At 39.5% G+C, this 17,429-nt stretch overlaps 1 pseudogene; it reads right to left on the bottom strand.

Annotated features, from left to right (window-relative positions):
* Positions 1-658: 658 nt before the first annotated feature.
* Positions 659-15,955, bottom strand: LOC113017533 (Fc receptor-like protein 5; annotated as a pseudogene).
* Between the last annotated feature and the right edge of the window lie 1,474 nt (positions 15,956-17,429).

Genomic DNA, 17,429 nt, shown 5'->3' with positions numbered 1-17,429 from the left:
CTGTGTCTGGCTCGTAGCCAAAAAATAGCTTTACTTTGCTGTCTGGGTCAACTTTGCTAGTGAGAGACAGAGAGAGGCGTTTAAAGGCTGCTCCAACAGAATGTATTGTTTCGGAGTAAAACACGAACACAGTCGAGTCTTAATAATTACTTACAACTGGACTTCACTGCCCATGAGGCTACATTCTTTAGGGCTATGCCTGTAACACTCTGCCTATTGCCTTCATATTAAATAATAATAAAAAAAAAAATTCTTCACATTATTATGCGGGCGGCAAGTAGGGGTGACATGGGTCACGAGATTGAGACATTAGGTATTAGAGCCTCTTAATGCATGTTTTGTTTGGGTTTCCACCGGCGTGGAATTACCAAAAATAGAGAGGGCATAGCCTAATATATGAAACAAGAAAAGACCGCCATGTAATCCCTTTATTTCAACAAAGTAACTGTATTCTGAATACCACCTTTTTAAACTGAATAGATTTACTCATATTTTGTATTTTAAATACGTAACGTAATGTATTCCCCAACACTGTCTATTTTCTCATAAATGCAAAATGGGGGGTTTGTGGTGAAATGGCATTTTGGTACGCTGTATACTGTGTATATTGTTGTATTGACAATAAAGACCTTGAATCTTGAATTTATAAACTACTCACCTGTTACTGACATGACAGCGAAAGAGCTTGCTACTAGGTGGAACAAAATAAAATAAAAAGAAGAACAATAAATAAAAAAGTTAAAGAACAAACAGGAAACTGGCACATCTTGCTGAATTTTAGAATCAGAAATTAGTAACCAGTAATCTTACATTAATAAACATCCATTTAATAATTCCAAAAATTATTTCTCTTTCTGCCTTGTTTTGCTACTGAACATATTAATCTATTATTATTATAAGTGCTTTACTGCACATCCAAACTGAACAAAAGACTTCTTCTGATATCTACCTCGATGAACATCATATGAATTAAATTGTATTATTTAATTTTCTGTTCACCTTAAATTATTGGCACAATAAATAAGTAAATGCACAAATATAGAAAGAAAGAAACCTGTGTGTTTCTGGCAGTAATGTAGTCCAGCCACTATTATCACATCCATAGCCAAAATGATCAACATGGCAGGCAATATGATGGAGAGTCAGTGGACTGGATGGAGAGCTCTTCTGTTCAGTCTCTTGATCAATCTTGAGGTATTGTCTGCTGAGTGTGTGGGAGCAACATGTGCTGCTAACACATAAATATACAATATAGTATTTTGTTAATTTTTGTTAAGTATTTCAAGATGATGAAATGGATACAATCTAATCTATATTCCCTTGACGTGAGTGAAGACAGTGTTAGTTTCTCACTAGATCAACTAAATCAATAACTCAAAAAAACCTGCAATGACCTTTTGCACAGTCATGGTCAGCAGACGATTCATTCTAATAATTCTGGAGATAGGATTATGACACTGAAAAACTTGTTCATGCATTTATTACTTCTATGCTGGAGTACTGTAATTCATTATCATCAAGATGTCCTTAAAAAATCCTCATTAGAGCGTTTCGCTCTCAGACTAAAGGCTTACTTGTTGTTCCTAGAGTATTTAAAAGTAGAACGGGAGGGAGAGCCTTCAGTTTTCAGTCCCCTATTTTGTGGAACCAACTTCACAGTTAGTTGGGGAGACAGCCTCTCTACTTTAAGATTAGACTTAAGATTTGGGCTGGATCAGTTGCTCCTGAATCCACCTTTATTTACACTACAATAGGTCTACGCTTACTGGGGGGATTCATGATGCATTGAGTATTTCTTCTTTACTCACCTTTTCCACCTCTATGTGCTATATCACATTTCTTCAAGTTAACATTGTCCTAGTTACATTAGTTATCTGACTATGTTTAAAAAAAAAAAATAATGATGAAATATTTTATCTCTACTTACTCCATCATAATCTATGCTAAATCTGAACATTATAATAGTAGACATGAAAGAGTGAAAATTATAATATATGTTTGAAGGCTGATGCTGATATTGCACAAAGCAACACTGTGCCTTACAAAACTAGAGCTTTACAAACCCCAAAGTGTGGCTTTATTCTTGAATAAAATTCAGTTCAAGCATTTCCTTAGTATGCCCGATATTTTATATTCTTACATGCAAGCAGAGACTGCAGAGACCTGTTTTAAAACTTTAATTTTCTTCTAGCACCACTACACAAAGTTTAGAATATAGCAAAGAGACTATTGCGTGTATATTTGTGCATTGCATTTGCTCAAATGCAGAACTGTATAGTTTATTTGAAAATATTATGCATCCATTGTGCTAAAAAAATGTCATAGCTCACCTGTCACAGCCATCCAACTCTCTGGTGATTTCCCTTGAGATTCAGAAAAGCTGCACTTGTACAGTCCTTCATTAGACTTGGAAACATGGGGAATGGTTATCTTTCCTGCATATCCAGTTTCCAAGTAGTGACCGTCCTTGTAAAAATCAGGTGGAAGACTGGAAGACATTCCTTTTTTTCTACAGCCCAAAGTGACAAAATCTCCCTCCATAAAAGGAAAAGCGGGAATCTCCAGGATCACATCTCCTCCTCAAAAAACAAGAAGATTTATAATAAAAATGAATACATTGACATCCCCCCTGACTAAAGTTAAGATGGCTGTAAAAACACATTTAACTCAAGTCCATCTTGATTTTTGAGTCTTAGTAGCATGTTGAAATTTTGGAAAAATGTGAAGTTAGTGGTTAGTAAACATACCAGTGATGGTGATGCTGACAGTCATGCTTTTCTCTCCATCTTCATTTTCACACCAGTATTCTCCACCGTGTGACTTAAAGGCAGGTTTAATGTACAAGAATTTTTTTGATGTTTCCCACTGAGTAGAATTTAAGCCAAGCTTTTTGATCACTCTCCATTCTGCTGGGCCATGAAACCCCGAGCAGTTTAATGAGATGGAGTCATATTCAAAGAACTGCAGTCTATTTGGATGAACATGAAGATAAGCTCCTTCTGCTGCACACACACAAAAATAAGTAAATGGATAAAATTAAATAAAAAAATGACTAGATGAAGAGATTGATATCTACTCTTCAAAAAAAGTGAATTTAATAGGGACCACCCACTTGCAAGTACAGTACAATAAAAGTACAATATACTTTTTTTTCCAAATCATTTTCTTAGGAAATAGAAAGATAAGCCATGTCTAGTATTTGTAATTGTTATATACACTAACCGGTCACTTTATTAGGGACATATGTTCAACTGCTCTTTAACAAAATGGCTAATCAGTCAAATCAACAATTAGAATAGAAAACAAAATGATCTGAGAGACTTTGAATGTGGCATGGTGCCAAATGGGTTGTTGTGAGTCACAGATTTATCATAGATAGACATTTTTTTCAAGCAACCCTTGATTTCATGATAGCACCCTTAAAGTAACAATACAAATAGTATAATAGCAATTTATGTTGGTATTGTTTTTCTGACCGTTACATTTTCCCAGCTTGAAGGGAGTAAAGGTTGGAATGAAAATCGGGTTTAATGTGCAGTGTCATGATGGCACTCACACCGAGGCATCACTGATTCAACAACAGGTTTGTCATTACATTCAACCAGGCACAAGCAAAGTGTACCTAATAAAGTGACCAGTAAGTGTATTCTTACAGACATTTGTCTCTGTTAACAAAAGTTTGTCTTACATTCTTTAGCATACATACAATATTTATGGTCTTGAGCTATAAGCAGCAACAGCATTTTCACCACTGTAGAGACAAAAAAAAATGACACATTACAGATGTCTTTATATGTAAGACATGGAATCTCAACAGCAAAAAATACTAATACTACTGCTGCTAATAATAATAGTAATAATACTAGTCTGGCTTTTATATACTTTTAGTTCAGTGTCCAGCTGACAGCGATCAGCAGAAGCAATTTAAAGTTACCAAATGATCTGGTTTCTTTAAGGCAACAGAATTAACACTTGCATCATATAAAAATCGTATTAATCACTCAGTTTAAATTCACATGCACTGTGCTTTATAAATAAATGTGACTTCTGAAAAAAGCATTAACAAACCGCTTAATAGACACACACATCCATGGATTTTATTTGAATGTTGATTCAGATGCAAATGAGGATCAGTACTCACTCAGTTTGATGCAGAGCTCCATATTGTACCTCACATGGGCCTCACTATTTAACTGAATACAAGTAAAACGTGACAGGGTAGTACTTCCCTTTTTCTGTGCAGCATAGAAGCCACAGCTACATGTGGGGGATTTTGTTTTTTGTCAACCTATCTCTTGAACTGTCAGAAGGAAGAGCCACTGTTACTTCACACAAGACATACAACAACAACAATCTTTATTTATAGAGCACATTTAAAAACCAGCGGTATACCAAAGTGCTTAACATAAGAGACAGAGCAGTAACATGAGTATTATAAGGCCTTAGCAAAGTCACCTCTAGACTTCAGCTGAGATCTAAGCTGCACCAAGAGTAACTGAGTAGATGATCTTAATGCTCTGGCAGGAACATACGATTTAAGGAGTTCCTTAAGGTGGCTCGGTGCTGTGTTGTTGGTAATTTTAAACGTAAGCAGCAGTATTTTAAATTGGATGCGGTATTTTATGGGTAGCCAATGCAGGTCAGCTAGAACAGGAGTGATACAGGCAAACTTCCCAGTTCTGGTCAGAATGCGTGCTGCAGCATTTTGGACTGTCTGCAGTCTATGAAGGAGGGCAGAATGAAGACCAAAATAAAGTGAGTTGCAGTAATCCAGCCTTGAGGTCACAAAGGCGTGGATGAGCTTTTCCAGGTCCTTATGCAGAACATACTGCCTAGCCTTAGAGATGAGACGGAGTTGGTAGAAACTAGATCTAACTACAGCAGACACTTGTTTATCGAGTTTGAACGAGCTGTCAAGCAACACGCCCAGATTGCTAACAGTGTCAGAAAGGGAGCTGGTAAGGGAACCAAAGGCATCACGAAGTTAGCCACGAGGAATGTTGCTGCCAAATACCACGATTTCAGTTTTCTTATCATTTAGGATAAGAGAGTTTGCTAGGAGCCATTCTTTGACCTCGCGCATGCACTCCATAACGCGGCAAATCTCCGTTAACGAGCTACCGCGGATCGCCCCGTGCGTGGGGCTGGACAGCGTCAACACGTTAACGAGCAAACTGTGCTAACGCACTAGTTCCCACCAATGTAATTGAGCATCGCGTGGCACATCTGATATACTGTTTTACTTTTTTCCATGACGCGCTTACCTTCAGGGTCATACGTCACATGAAAACCAAAATAGTTCCAAACGCCAGATCTGAATGAGGGTGGGGGAGGTTCAATTTCGGGTAGCGTTGAGGCAGTTGCCATGTTGCAACGAGCTTAACTTCTGTCTTGCTAGCTTGCGCTGTGCTCAGTGGATCTGCGCTCGACAGTGCAGGCTAGGCGGAGTAGTCGAACGCAGATCCACTGAGCTCTCAACACAGACAGCATCGTCAGAATAAAAGTTGATAAAATAAATTAAAAAAATTTGTATTGTTCGATACATATGCGTACCGAACCGAAAGCACTGTATTGAACAGCTCAATACCGATACATGTATTGTTGCACCCCTAATATATATATCTATAGATAGATAGATAGATAGATAGATAGATAGATAGATAGATAGATAGATAGATAGATAGATAGATAGATAGATAGATAGATAGATAGATGATGTTCCTGGGATCTGCCGGAGCCACACTCACTTATATATAACGTAGGGTTGGTTAGCATGGTGGCCTAGCCTAGGGACGCTTAGTGGTGATGATGTAGTAAGTAATGATGTGAAGAATCATGAACGAATGGTTCAATACTCGAGAATCACTTTTGAATCATTCATGAGTCAGTAACTCAACTCCAACTGACTCACTGACTCATCCCTCTTGCTGTTAGTTTCATTATTAGAAATATATCTAGCTTATAATTAAAATTGTGGAGAAAAACACAACATCCAGTATCTTAACAAAAACATTTCTGCTCTGAAATGGAAGAAAAAACCCTGAGTAGAATCTCACATCAAGACAATAGCTCCTCGGTTCACAGTAGCATCGCTCTGCTAACATGCTAACAACACATTTGAGCTACTCACCCCCTCCCTTCCTGTGCTGATTTGTAGGGTACGCGAATCACTCAGGACTCACTAACTCATTCCCTTCCCGTGCTGAATCATAGTGCGAAGGAATCACTCAGGACGCGCTCACCCCCTCCCTCCTGTGCTGAATCATTGCACGAATGAATCACTCACTCACTCACCCCCTCCCTCCTGGCTCACAGCTTCTTCTTCTTCTTGGTTGGCACCAATGTTAAGGCGCATTACCGCCCCCTGGCTCACAGCTCAGTGGACATTTAGATGAGAAAATATATATTTGACACATTTAAGGAAAATACTAATAAAATAAAAATAAACAAAATAAATGTTCCCTATAGAATTTTTTTTGCTCTTTTTTGTTCTATAAAATAGTTGTTTTCTTTTAGAATCACTCATCTTAGCAGTAGGATATACATGAAAAGAGAAACAAATTAAGTTTGAGTGAAAATGTACATTTTTTGGATTCTCTGGTCAACTGACTCAGTGACTCAAAAAGTCCGATTCACTTTGGTGAGTGACTCATTAAAACCTGATTCAGTAAAAAAAAACAAATTTACCATCACTACTGGATACAGATGACTTGCTGAGGATTCAAGTATGGGTTTGACTATCTATCTATCTATCTATCTATCTATCTATCTATCTATCTATCTATCTATCTATCTATATAGTTACAGTTAAAAGCTTATATACATGATCATGGGCATGAATGTATTGGTAATGTGGGTTTAAGGCTTTTAATCATAACAACTGGTCTTTTTTCAGGATGTATACAGCATACGGCTGCAAGGGCTTTAAAAACATTTATATGGCTGATTTTTTATCTATGAGTGTAATTTCTGGTCTAGAGCTGAGTTTCCCACAGTGAAGAAGTCCCACCAAAAGCAGCAGCAGAGCCACCATCACAATAGTGAAAACAACCCTTAAGAGGAGGAGGAGATCACGAAAGTTGTCAGAAAAGAGATTAGTATCTCTGTGAAGCCCTGCAAAGAGACCAGAAATTTGCATATTAAGAAGAAACATTTGCAATTTTTCTTTTGCATCGTCTTTCACACCATGGTGTCTCTTCTAACATCATGATACCCTAAATTTAAAAAAATATTTCTATCCCATTGTAAGATTACTTAAAAAATATATAAATAAAACCTTGCCATGCAAAATGCACTTTTTAAAAGAATCTAGTTATGTTGGTTAAATAATGGTACATAATAATATTGAATGATAAAGCGTGCTTTTCAGAATTCATGAGCATTTATCTCCGAATGTAGGTTTTGCTAATCCTTTAATTTAAAATACAACCAGCCTACGTGTTATTTTGAGCAATGCTTGGATGGCTGGACAGAACAGTGACACAGTTGACAAAACTGACAATGCTCCCAGTATGACTAAAATGATATAGGTTTGTCAAGTTTAAATGTGATCAATAAAGTTTATTATATAAGTTTACTACAAAGTGAACAGATATAAGTATGAAATGTAAGGGTTTTATTTTGAAACATTTACACCTCACCTTGGACAGACAGCCAACTTTCTGATGATTCTCCAACTCGTGATATTCTGCACTTGTAGAATCCTTCGTGAGACTTGTAGACTGTGCTAATGGTCATGTTTCCCATAGAGTTGGTACCAATGAAGATGTCATCCTTATAGAAGGAAGTAGCAAGGCTGGCAAAAGCCATTTTGGTTTTGCAGAACAGAGTCACAGATTCGCCCTCCATCACAGGATGAGCAGGAGTCTCCAGGATTAAAGCAACAACTAAACAAGATAGGGCTTGTCAATATTTATATAATTTAACCTTCCAACATTCATAAGGTCACTGGCAACCCATCTAAACTGAATGCAATTTTCAGTTCATTCAGTTTTAAGATGCGCTAATCTTTTACTACAGGCAGAATCAAATAATTAAAATGACAAAAGATAAACCAAAAACAAATGACAGTACACAATTTTGTTCAATTATTAAATGATGAAGCCTATAATTACACTTCACAATACAATATACAGAACATATTAAATTCAAGACTTATTACCCTCTCTTTTTTGTTCTTTCACAATCAACAAACTCTCTGGTGATTCTCCAGCCCCAGAGATTATACACTTGTAGAGTCCTTCATCAGACCTGGATACATTGTGAAGGACCATCTTCCCAGAATAGCCAGTTCCAATTTTCAGATCATCTTTATAGAAATCAGCTATGTGGTTTAGAAGAGCTCCTTTCTTTTTACAGCACAGGGTGACAGTTTTACCCTCCATGACAGGGAAAGTTGGACTCTCCAGTATCACAGAATTAACTGAAATTAACAGAATTAACTGAAACATTTATACAGTATGTTAAGGCCTAATATGCATTCATTAGAAATTATTTTTGTTGTTTAACTATCGGGTGTTCAGGCTTTCAGGACACCTGGTTTTAACTAAAGAATTATGGTTGTCAAAACATTCATGAAAAGTATAATATCTATTGATACAAAAAAAAAATCTAAAACATTGTGCTGCCAAATCTATACATGTCATTATCTTGTTTTTTCTTAGTTTTAAATATAGAGGTGCACTTGTAAGCAAAAAAACCCCCCCACATTTGCACGATAGTTGGGATGGGTTGGATCAAACCTTTCTAGAATTTCAAGTTTCTCAAGTACACAACAGTACATTTTACTGGCTCAGGTCTGAGTGGGCCAAAATTCTGCCACAGCAATGTAAATGTGTAAATATTCTAGTAGGCAATGAGCATATCTTCACATTGCATATTGACACAAATATTGTGACACATATTGACACAATATTTATGGAAATTTGAGATGGCCATACAGAAAATATTCTAAAAACTATATATGATATTACAGTGGCTTGTTTTTTGTTTTGTTTTTTTTAAATACTTTAGTTTTTAGAATATACTTGTAATAGAATATAATTTTTTTTTTCCAAACATTTTTTACAAATAAATAACTGGAAAGTGGGGTGTGCGTAATTATTCAGCCCCCTTTGGTCTGAGTGCAGTCAGTTGCCCATAGACATTGCCTGATGAGTGCTAATGACTAAATAGAGTGCACCTGTGTGTAATCTAATGTCAGTACAAATACAGCTGCTCTGTGACGGCCTCAGAGGTTGTCTAAGAGAATATTGGGAGCAACAACACCATGAAGTCCAAAGAACACACCAGACAGGTCAGGGATAAAGTTATTGAGAAATTTAAAGCAGGCTTAGGCTACAAAAAGATTTCCCAAGCCTTGAATATCCCACGGAGCACTGTTCAAGTGATCATTCAGAAATGGAAGGAGTATGGCGCAACTGTAAACCTACCAAGACAAGGCCGTCCACCTAAACTCACAGGCTGAACAAGGAGCGCGCTGATCAGAAATGCAGCCAAGAGGCCCATGGTGACTCTGGACGAGCTGCAGAGATCTACAGCTCAGGTGGGGAATCTGTCCATAGGACAACTATTAGTCGTGCACTGCGCAAAGTTGGCCTTTATGGAAGAGTGGCAAGAAGAAAGCCATTGTTAACAGAAAACCATAAGAAGTCCCGTTTGCAGTTTGCCGCAGGCCATGTGGGGGACACAGCAAACATGCAAACACTACTGTTCACAAACGCTGTCCATCGAATCTGACTGAGATGGAGCTGTTTTGCAGAGAAGAATGGGCAAGGATTTCAGTCTCTAGGTGTGCAAAGCTGGTAGAGACAGACCCTAAAAGACTGTCAGCTGCAATTGCAGCAAAAGGTGGTTCTACAAAATATTGACTTAGGGGGATGAATAATTACACACACCCCACTTTGCAGTTATTTATTTGTAAAAAAATGTTTGGAATCATGTATGATTTTCGTTCCACTTCTCACGTGTACACCACTTTTGTATTGGTCTTTCATGTGGAATTCCAATAAAATTTATTCATATTTGTGGCTGTGATGTGACAAAATGTGGAAAGTTCAAGATGGCCGACTACTTTTTATCTGTCGTCCTTTTTATCTACCTCGGGAATTTACATCGGTCATTGTAAGTGCCGTTTATATTCCACCACAAGCGGACACGGTCACCGCCTTATGCGAGCTGCATGAGGCACTCACACAGCACCAGACACAACACCGGGACGCTGCGCTTATTGTGACGGGGGACTTTAATAGCGCCAACCTCAAACGCGCAGCGCCGAACTTTTATCAACACATCACCTGCCCCACCAGGGGTGAAAGGACACTGGACCACTGCTACACTACGGTCAAGGACGGCTACAAGGCACAATCCCGCCCCCCGTTTGGCAAATCTGATCACGCCGCCATCTTCCTCATGCCAAAATACAAACAAAGGCTGAAAACAGGAAGTTCCGGTTCAGAGGAAGGTCGCGCGCTGGACGGATCAATCGGTGGCCGCGTTACAGGACGCACTCGATGACGCAGACTGGGGCATGTTCAGAAACAGCTCCGACGATGACGTCAACGTGTTTACGGAAGCGGTTGTGGGATTCATCGGGAAACTAGCGGATGATACCGTGGAGACAAAGACTATCACAACGTTTCCCAACCAGAAGCCGTGGGTGGATAAAACCATCCGCGACGCTCTGAGATCCCGCACCGCTGCCTACAACACGGGACTCATGACGGGGGACATGGACCCGTACAAAGCCGCGTCATATAACGTGCGGAGGGCGGTGAAAGAGGCGAAGCAGCGCTACGGGAGGAAACTAGAGTCACAACTCCAACAGAGTGACTCTAGGAGCCTGTGGCGGGGACTAAGGACAATAACGGACTATAAAACACCAACAACCGGTATGACGAACGCGGCCGTGACTTTGGCAGACGAGCTGAACACTTTCTATGCTCGCTTCGAGGCTGCAGCTAAGGTCTCCAACAATGCTAGTGTTAGCGGCGCTAACGGCTGCAGACAGGAAGATACTGCCAGCACCGGAAACGTGCTCGTCATCTCCGAGCATGAAGTAAGGAGAGCCTTCAAGAGAGTAAACACCAGGAAAGCAGCAGGACCAGACGGCATCCCAGGTCGTATCCTAAGAGACTGCGCATACCAGCTAGCTCCTGTGTTCAATGAGATATTCAACATCTCTTTATCTCAGTCGGTGATCCCCACATGCTTCAAAGAGTCCATCATTGTTCCTGTCCCGAAGAAACCCCACCCTGCTTCTCTCAATGACTATCGCCCTGTAGCCCTCACCTCAGTAGTGATGAAGTGCTTTGAACGCCTGGTCAGAGACTTCATCATTTCTTCACTACCAGACACACTGGACCCACTACAGTTCGCTTACCGTCCAAATCGTTCCACAGACGATGCCATCTCTCATCTCCTCCACACATCACTCACTCACTTGGACACTAGAAGGGGGAATTATGTTAAAATGCTCTTCATAGACTACAGCTCTGCATTTAATACCATAATTCCCTCCACACTCACCACCAAGCTGGAGCATCTGGGACTCAGCTCATCTATGTGTCAGTGGATCTCCAACTTCCTAACTGGCAGACCACAGGCAGTAAGGATGGGCGGACATGTCTCAGCCTCCACCACTCTCAGCACTGGAGCCCCCCAGGGGTGTGTTCTGAGCCCCCTGCTGTACTCTTTGTACACATATGACTGTGTGGCCACTACCAGCTCCACCACCATCATCAAGTTTGCTGACGACACCGTCGTGGTGGGCCTGATCTCTGATAACAACGAGACGGCCTACCTGAAGGAGATTAGGAATCTGGAGAACTGGTGCCAGAGGAACAACCTCCTTCTAAACGTCAGTAAGACAAAGGAGCTGATAGTGGACTTCAGCACTAAGCAGGAGAGGAACTACCAGACCCCCGTCATCAACGAGTGCCCAGTGGAGAGAGTGGACAGCTTCAAATACCTCGGAGTTCACATCACGCAGGACCTGTCATGGTCCTGTCACATCAACACCGTGGTGAAAAAGGCCCGACAGCGTCTCTACCACCTCAGACGCTTGAGAGACTTCCAACTGCCCTCCAAGGTGCTCAGGAACTTTTACTCGTGCACCATAGAGAGCATCCTGGCGGGAAACATCTTAACCTGGTTCGGGAACAGCACCATGCAGGACAGACGAGCTCTACAGAGGGTTGTGCGGTCAGCTGAGCGCACCATCCGCTCCGAGCTCCCTGACCTGCACTCAATCTACAGCAGGCGGTGCTGGACCAAGGCCAGGAAGATCGTGAAGGACCTCAGCCATCCCAACAACAGACTGTTCTCTCTGTTGAGGTCAGGAAAGCGATTCCGCTCCCTGAAGACCAACACAGAGAGACTGAGGAGGAGCTTCTTCCCGCAGGCGATACGGTCTCTCAATCACACCACCACACAGTACTGACCCACACATATGGTTCTTACACACACACTGGACTTTCTGGACATTGTTTTTGCACAACACTGGTCACTATATTCTTCATTTCCAGTTAATACTTGTACAGCTGCTGTTATTGTGTATATATTTATTTATATTTAGATTTCTTCATACATTCTTATATAGTTCTATATTGTGTATTGTGTATTTTGTTGTACAGTTATTTTATTTTCAACTTTAATTTATATATTTTATCTTATTCTTCCCAGTTAAATTTACCCTTCATTCTAATTTGTGTTGTACAGTTATTTCATTTTTTAACCTTAATTTATATTTTATTCCTTCCTAGTTAAATTTACCCCTTTTAATTTTTCATATTTATTTCCTATCTTATTCATAGCCTTTCCTTTTTTGTTTTCTTTAGGTCACGAGCAGTTGTCCAAGCATTTCACTACATATCGTACTGTGTATGACTGTGTACGTGACAAATAAAATTTGAATTTGAATTTACTTTTGCAAGCCACTGTAGATCTTATATTGTGCTTAATATATGATGTTCTTGGTACAGCTTGTAATATTTGCTCATCCCAGCATTGAAGTTGAATGAAAATGGCATTTTCTTAATTTTTGTGACTAAGAATTTCATGTTAAAAAGTATTTTTACAGTGTTGTGTAATTCATCTTTATACAAATCATCATTTGCAATTAGTCTGTGCTCAAATATGGGACTTGACAGGACTGTTTGGAAATTTTTTATTTTTTTTACATTTTAATTTGCCCATTAGTACACATTTTTTAAAAATATTTGTCCCAAATTACAAATTCTAATATTTTTTTTTATGCTAAAAAAAGTCAGGTTTTTCTTGAAGATACTCATGTGCAAACATTGTTGTAGAATTCAATGTCAAAAAAAGGGCCTGAAAGTGGGTAGTTGAACCATTAAAATATATATTTATAAATATCTTAAAGTATTTCATATATGAAGTTAAAATTTCACAGCAATAATTATAAATGTTCAGATTTTCTACCATAAAATACTATAATGTAAATTGGAGGCGTCAAAGCAGAAGGTTTGATTTGAAAAAGAATTACTCTATGGTGTTGCAGAGTTTCAAAGGAATGGTGGGTAAATTACTTTTCTTAAGGGATCACATGAGCACCTGGTAATGCTGTGGAGGACTGTACCAATAAGCATATAAAGACATAAAATTAATATCGAGCACAACTGAATTCAGCTTATTGGCGTCGCCCTCGGCAATATTACCAGTTTGTTTTGCAGTCCTTCAGAAAATGTATTGCCCATCCCTCTTTTTAAGCTTTAATTTTAAATTTATACTCAAATCAGTAAAATGCTTTTCAAAAACATTGTACATTTTGACATTTTAAATTTTAAAGTGACGCTTTTCAGTTAACAAGCTTTTATTTCGACTCCATGTTTATTTCTCACCTCTGACAGCCAGCCAGCTTCCTGGTGATTCTCCACCTCCAGATATTCTGCACTTGTAAAGTCCCTCATGGGACTTGTAGACTTGGTGGATGGTCATGTTTCCTGTTGAGCTTGTCCCAATGAAAATGCCATCCTTATAGAAGAGAGCTGGAAGGCTGGCAGACAGTGTCTTGTTTCTACAATGCAGAGTTACAGCTTCACCCTCCAGCACATGAGCAGGGCCCTCCAGGATTACTGAAACAACTAGAAAACATTTTACCACATTTTTAAAGTGTAAATGTTTACTTAATCTCTTTATCAATTTGTTGGTGATCCATCAAACTTGAGGGTAATTATTGTTACGGCCCGGCTCTGCTAGGCGGCAGCGGACGTAACATAAACGAGCCCAGAGACCAAGGAGTTAGATAGGAAGACAAACATAAGGTTTATTAACACAACTGAAATCCGTTAGTGAAACAACTCACTAGGCAGCAGAGAAACTTTAAGCAAACACCACGATTAATAACACCAGTAGAGCACTGCTCTACTAAACGTCTCGCAGGAGGCAACACAAAACACAGGCAGAAGGCAAAAGGGAAAAGGCAAAAGGCAAAAGGGAGGGACTCTCTGTACAGTCTGTTCAAATCAACAAGTCCCTCGACGAATGAAGACTCCTCAGCCTTTTATACTATCAGTTAACTGCAGTCAGCTGTGTCACTTGTCATAACTGCAGACAGCTGTGTCACTTGTCCGTCGTACTCCAGGCTCCTGCGGCAGCCAACGGTGTGCGTAGTCTGACAGGCTCGGATCCGCATGAAGTTGGGGCGGGCATATGTCCGGGCCAGCCAATCCCCCGTGAGTCCTGGAGCACTGTAGCTTCCATGGAGGAAGGCGGGGCCACCTGAGGCTAGCGGCCGTAACACCCCTCCCCTTAAAATACCAACTATGTTGGGCTGAAGCCAACGTTACAGAGCATAAACAACAACAAAAGACAAAAGCAGTAAAACATGTTTACAAACGGGACAGACCGTCAGCTAAAACATTTTCAGTCCCCTTTTTGTGGTGGATACTTAAGTTGTATTCCTGCAACAACAGAGCCCAGCGCATAAGGCGCTGGTTGTGATTAAACATACGCGCCAGGAACACAAGTGGGTTGTGGTCTGTGTACACAACAAGAGGCAACATGCTGGACCCCAGGTACACGTGAAAGTGCTGAAGAGCCAACAACAAAGCCAGGGTCTCCTTTTCAATGGTGGAGTAGTTTAACTGATTTTTATTGAACCTGCGGGAAAAGTAACAAACGGGGTGGTTCAAACCCAACAAGTCTTCTTGCAACAGCACTGCCCCAGCCCCGACAGCACTGGCATCAACCTCGAGTTTGAATGGTCGCGTCAAATCAGGTGCAGCTAACACAGGAGAATGGCAGAGGAGGGCTTTTGCACTCTCAAAAGCATCCTGACACTCAGCGGCCGTAACAATTATTATAAACACTGAAAAAATGATTTTGCAATGCCATTTATACTCAACAGTTTCTTTTATGTCCAAGTGGAAGGAAGCCTTGGGCTGGACCCAGGACACATTAAAGAGATTATACATCTCGGCTGCCTTGGGAGGTAGGGAGAGAGGGAAGTCTGGGCATATCTGCTCATACTGCAGGCCTCAATACCCTTATGAGTGGTCAAAAATATATGGGCAGAGTTGCATGTTTTATTTATTTTTTTGTATTTAACTTTAGGGTATTTCTATTTGTGTTGTGGCTATGCCACAAATTAATTAAATAACCTAAAAAAAAAAAACCACAATGTTCCACTGCTAAATGGTTTGATCTAACAGAGTTTCGTGTATAATTTAAAGAATACATGAACTTGAAAGCAAATACCTTCTCCATTTTGATTTTCCAAACTGCTGTTTATCACCACCAGGGAGGTCTCTGGTGATTCTCCAGCTCCAGAGATTATACACTTGTAGAGTCCTTCATCAGACTTGGAAACATTGTGAAGGACCATCTTCCCAGAATAGCCAGTTCCAATTTTCAGGTCATCTTTATAGAAATCAGCTATGTGGTTTAGAAGAGCTCCTTTCTTTTTACAACGCAGGCTGATAGTTTCGCCCTCCATGACAGGGAAAGGTGGACTCTCCAGGATCACAGAACCAACTGAAACATTTAATAAATGTACAATAAAAGTTCAGTCCTGAATTCAGATTATACAAAATTGCATTTAATGTGAATTATACATAAAATATTAGATAATGATATGCCATGTGGGGGGTTAAAAATATTTCATACATATGGTAAGAAACAAGGGGGAGATTCAAAAAGCATGTGACAAACTACTTAAAAAAACACACGCACAGGAAAAACATTCCCAGACATCACTGTGGCCATATTAACCTAACATGTATTAGACAAGAAAGTGGCAAAAGATAATTCATCATCACAAATATCTAATACTAGGGCTACTTGTTCAGTTATTATACCTGCAGTGCAGGTTATACAGTTTTGTAACTGTACAATCCAACAATATGCTGGGTTGGCTTCCAAATGGTCTAAAAATATTAATAATACTACTGTAATCAAAAGATACATTCCAAGGCTCTTGCCACAATACTACATGAAAACTACACAAACTTGCAAATTTAACAGCTACTATAGCTCCACATAGTGTAATAAACAAAGTTATATCTGTAACTGTTTAGTTAGGAAAAACTGCATTACCCTTGATGTTAGAATTAGTTTTTGTGGCCACGATAGAGTTGTTACTGTAATTGTTTTAAATTACTTGTATCAGAACCTGAGTCATACTTAACTCGAATTTCTTGGATAATGAATGTATTTAAGCACTTATAAGACATTTAACTGTATCAGAGATATTGAATGACAGACTTCCCAAAAGAGAATATTTTAGATATAATGGCATATGTATTATGTGATCATCTTCATGTAATTAAGCTATAAGGTCAACCAGACTTAAATTCTCACCTTCAGTCATAGGATGAGAAAGATGCTCCTGTGACACAGCTTCACCTGTACATAACAGAAAATATTCTGTAACCATATAATTTAGTACCGTATTTTTCGGACCATAAGGCGCACTGAATTATAAGGTGCACTGTCTGTGTTCATACATAAGGCACACCAGATTGTAAAGCGCATTACGCGAAACAAAACAGTCTAATAAGTCAAACTTTATTCAACTCATTCTTCTTGCTTCCTCCACTTCCATACAATTGATTCATGAATTCTCTCGCAGCTGCCCTATTCCGATGTTGTTGCAGTATATTAATGACTAACCTCGTATTGTGGATGGATTATCTCAGTTGCTCTCCTGTCTGAAGTTTGATCTATTTACAGCATCCTGCCATGCGATTGCGTTTGACCATAACCACTCGATGTGCCTCTAGCGATCACGTAGCACCAGTGTTGGGGAGTAACGGAATACATGTACCGGCGTTATGTATTTAAAATACAAAATATGAGTAACTGTATTCCGTTACAGTTACCGTTTAAAAAGGTGGTATTCAGAATACAGTTACTTTGTTGAAATAAAGGGATTACACGGCTGTAATGCCCGTGTCTCAATCTCTCCTTGT

Source organism: Astatotilapia calliptera, unplaced genomic scaffold, assembly GCF_900246225.1.
Source record: "Astatotilapia calliptera unplaced genomic scaffold, fAstCal1.2 U_scaffold_141, whole genome shotgun sequence".
In the NCBI taxonomy this organism is placed as follows: domain Eukaryota; kingdom Metazoa; phylum Chordata; class Actinopteri; order Cichliformes; family Cichlidae; genus Astatotilapia; species Astatotilapia calliptera.
Note: the sequence above shows the minus strand (reverse complement) of the source record. Positions and strands in the feature narration are given on the sequence as shown.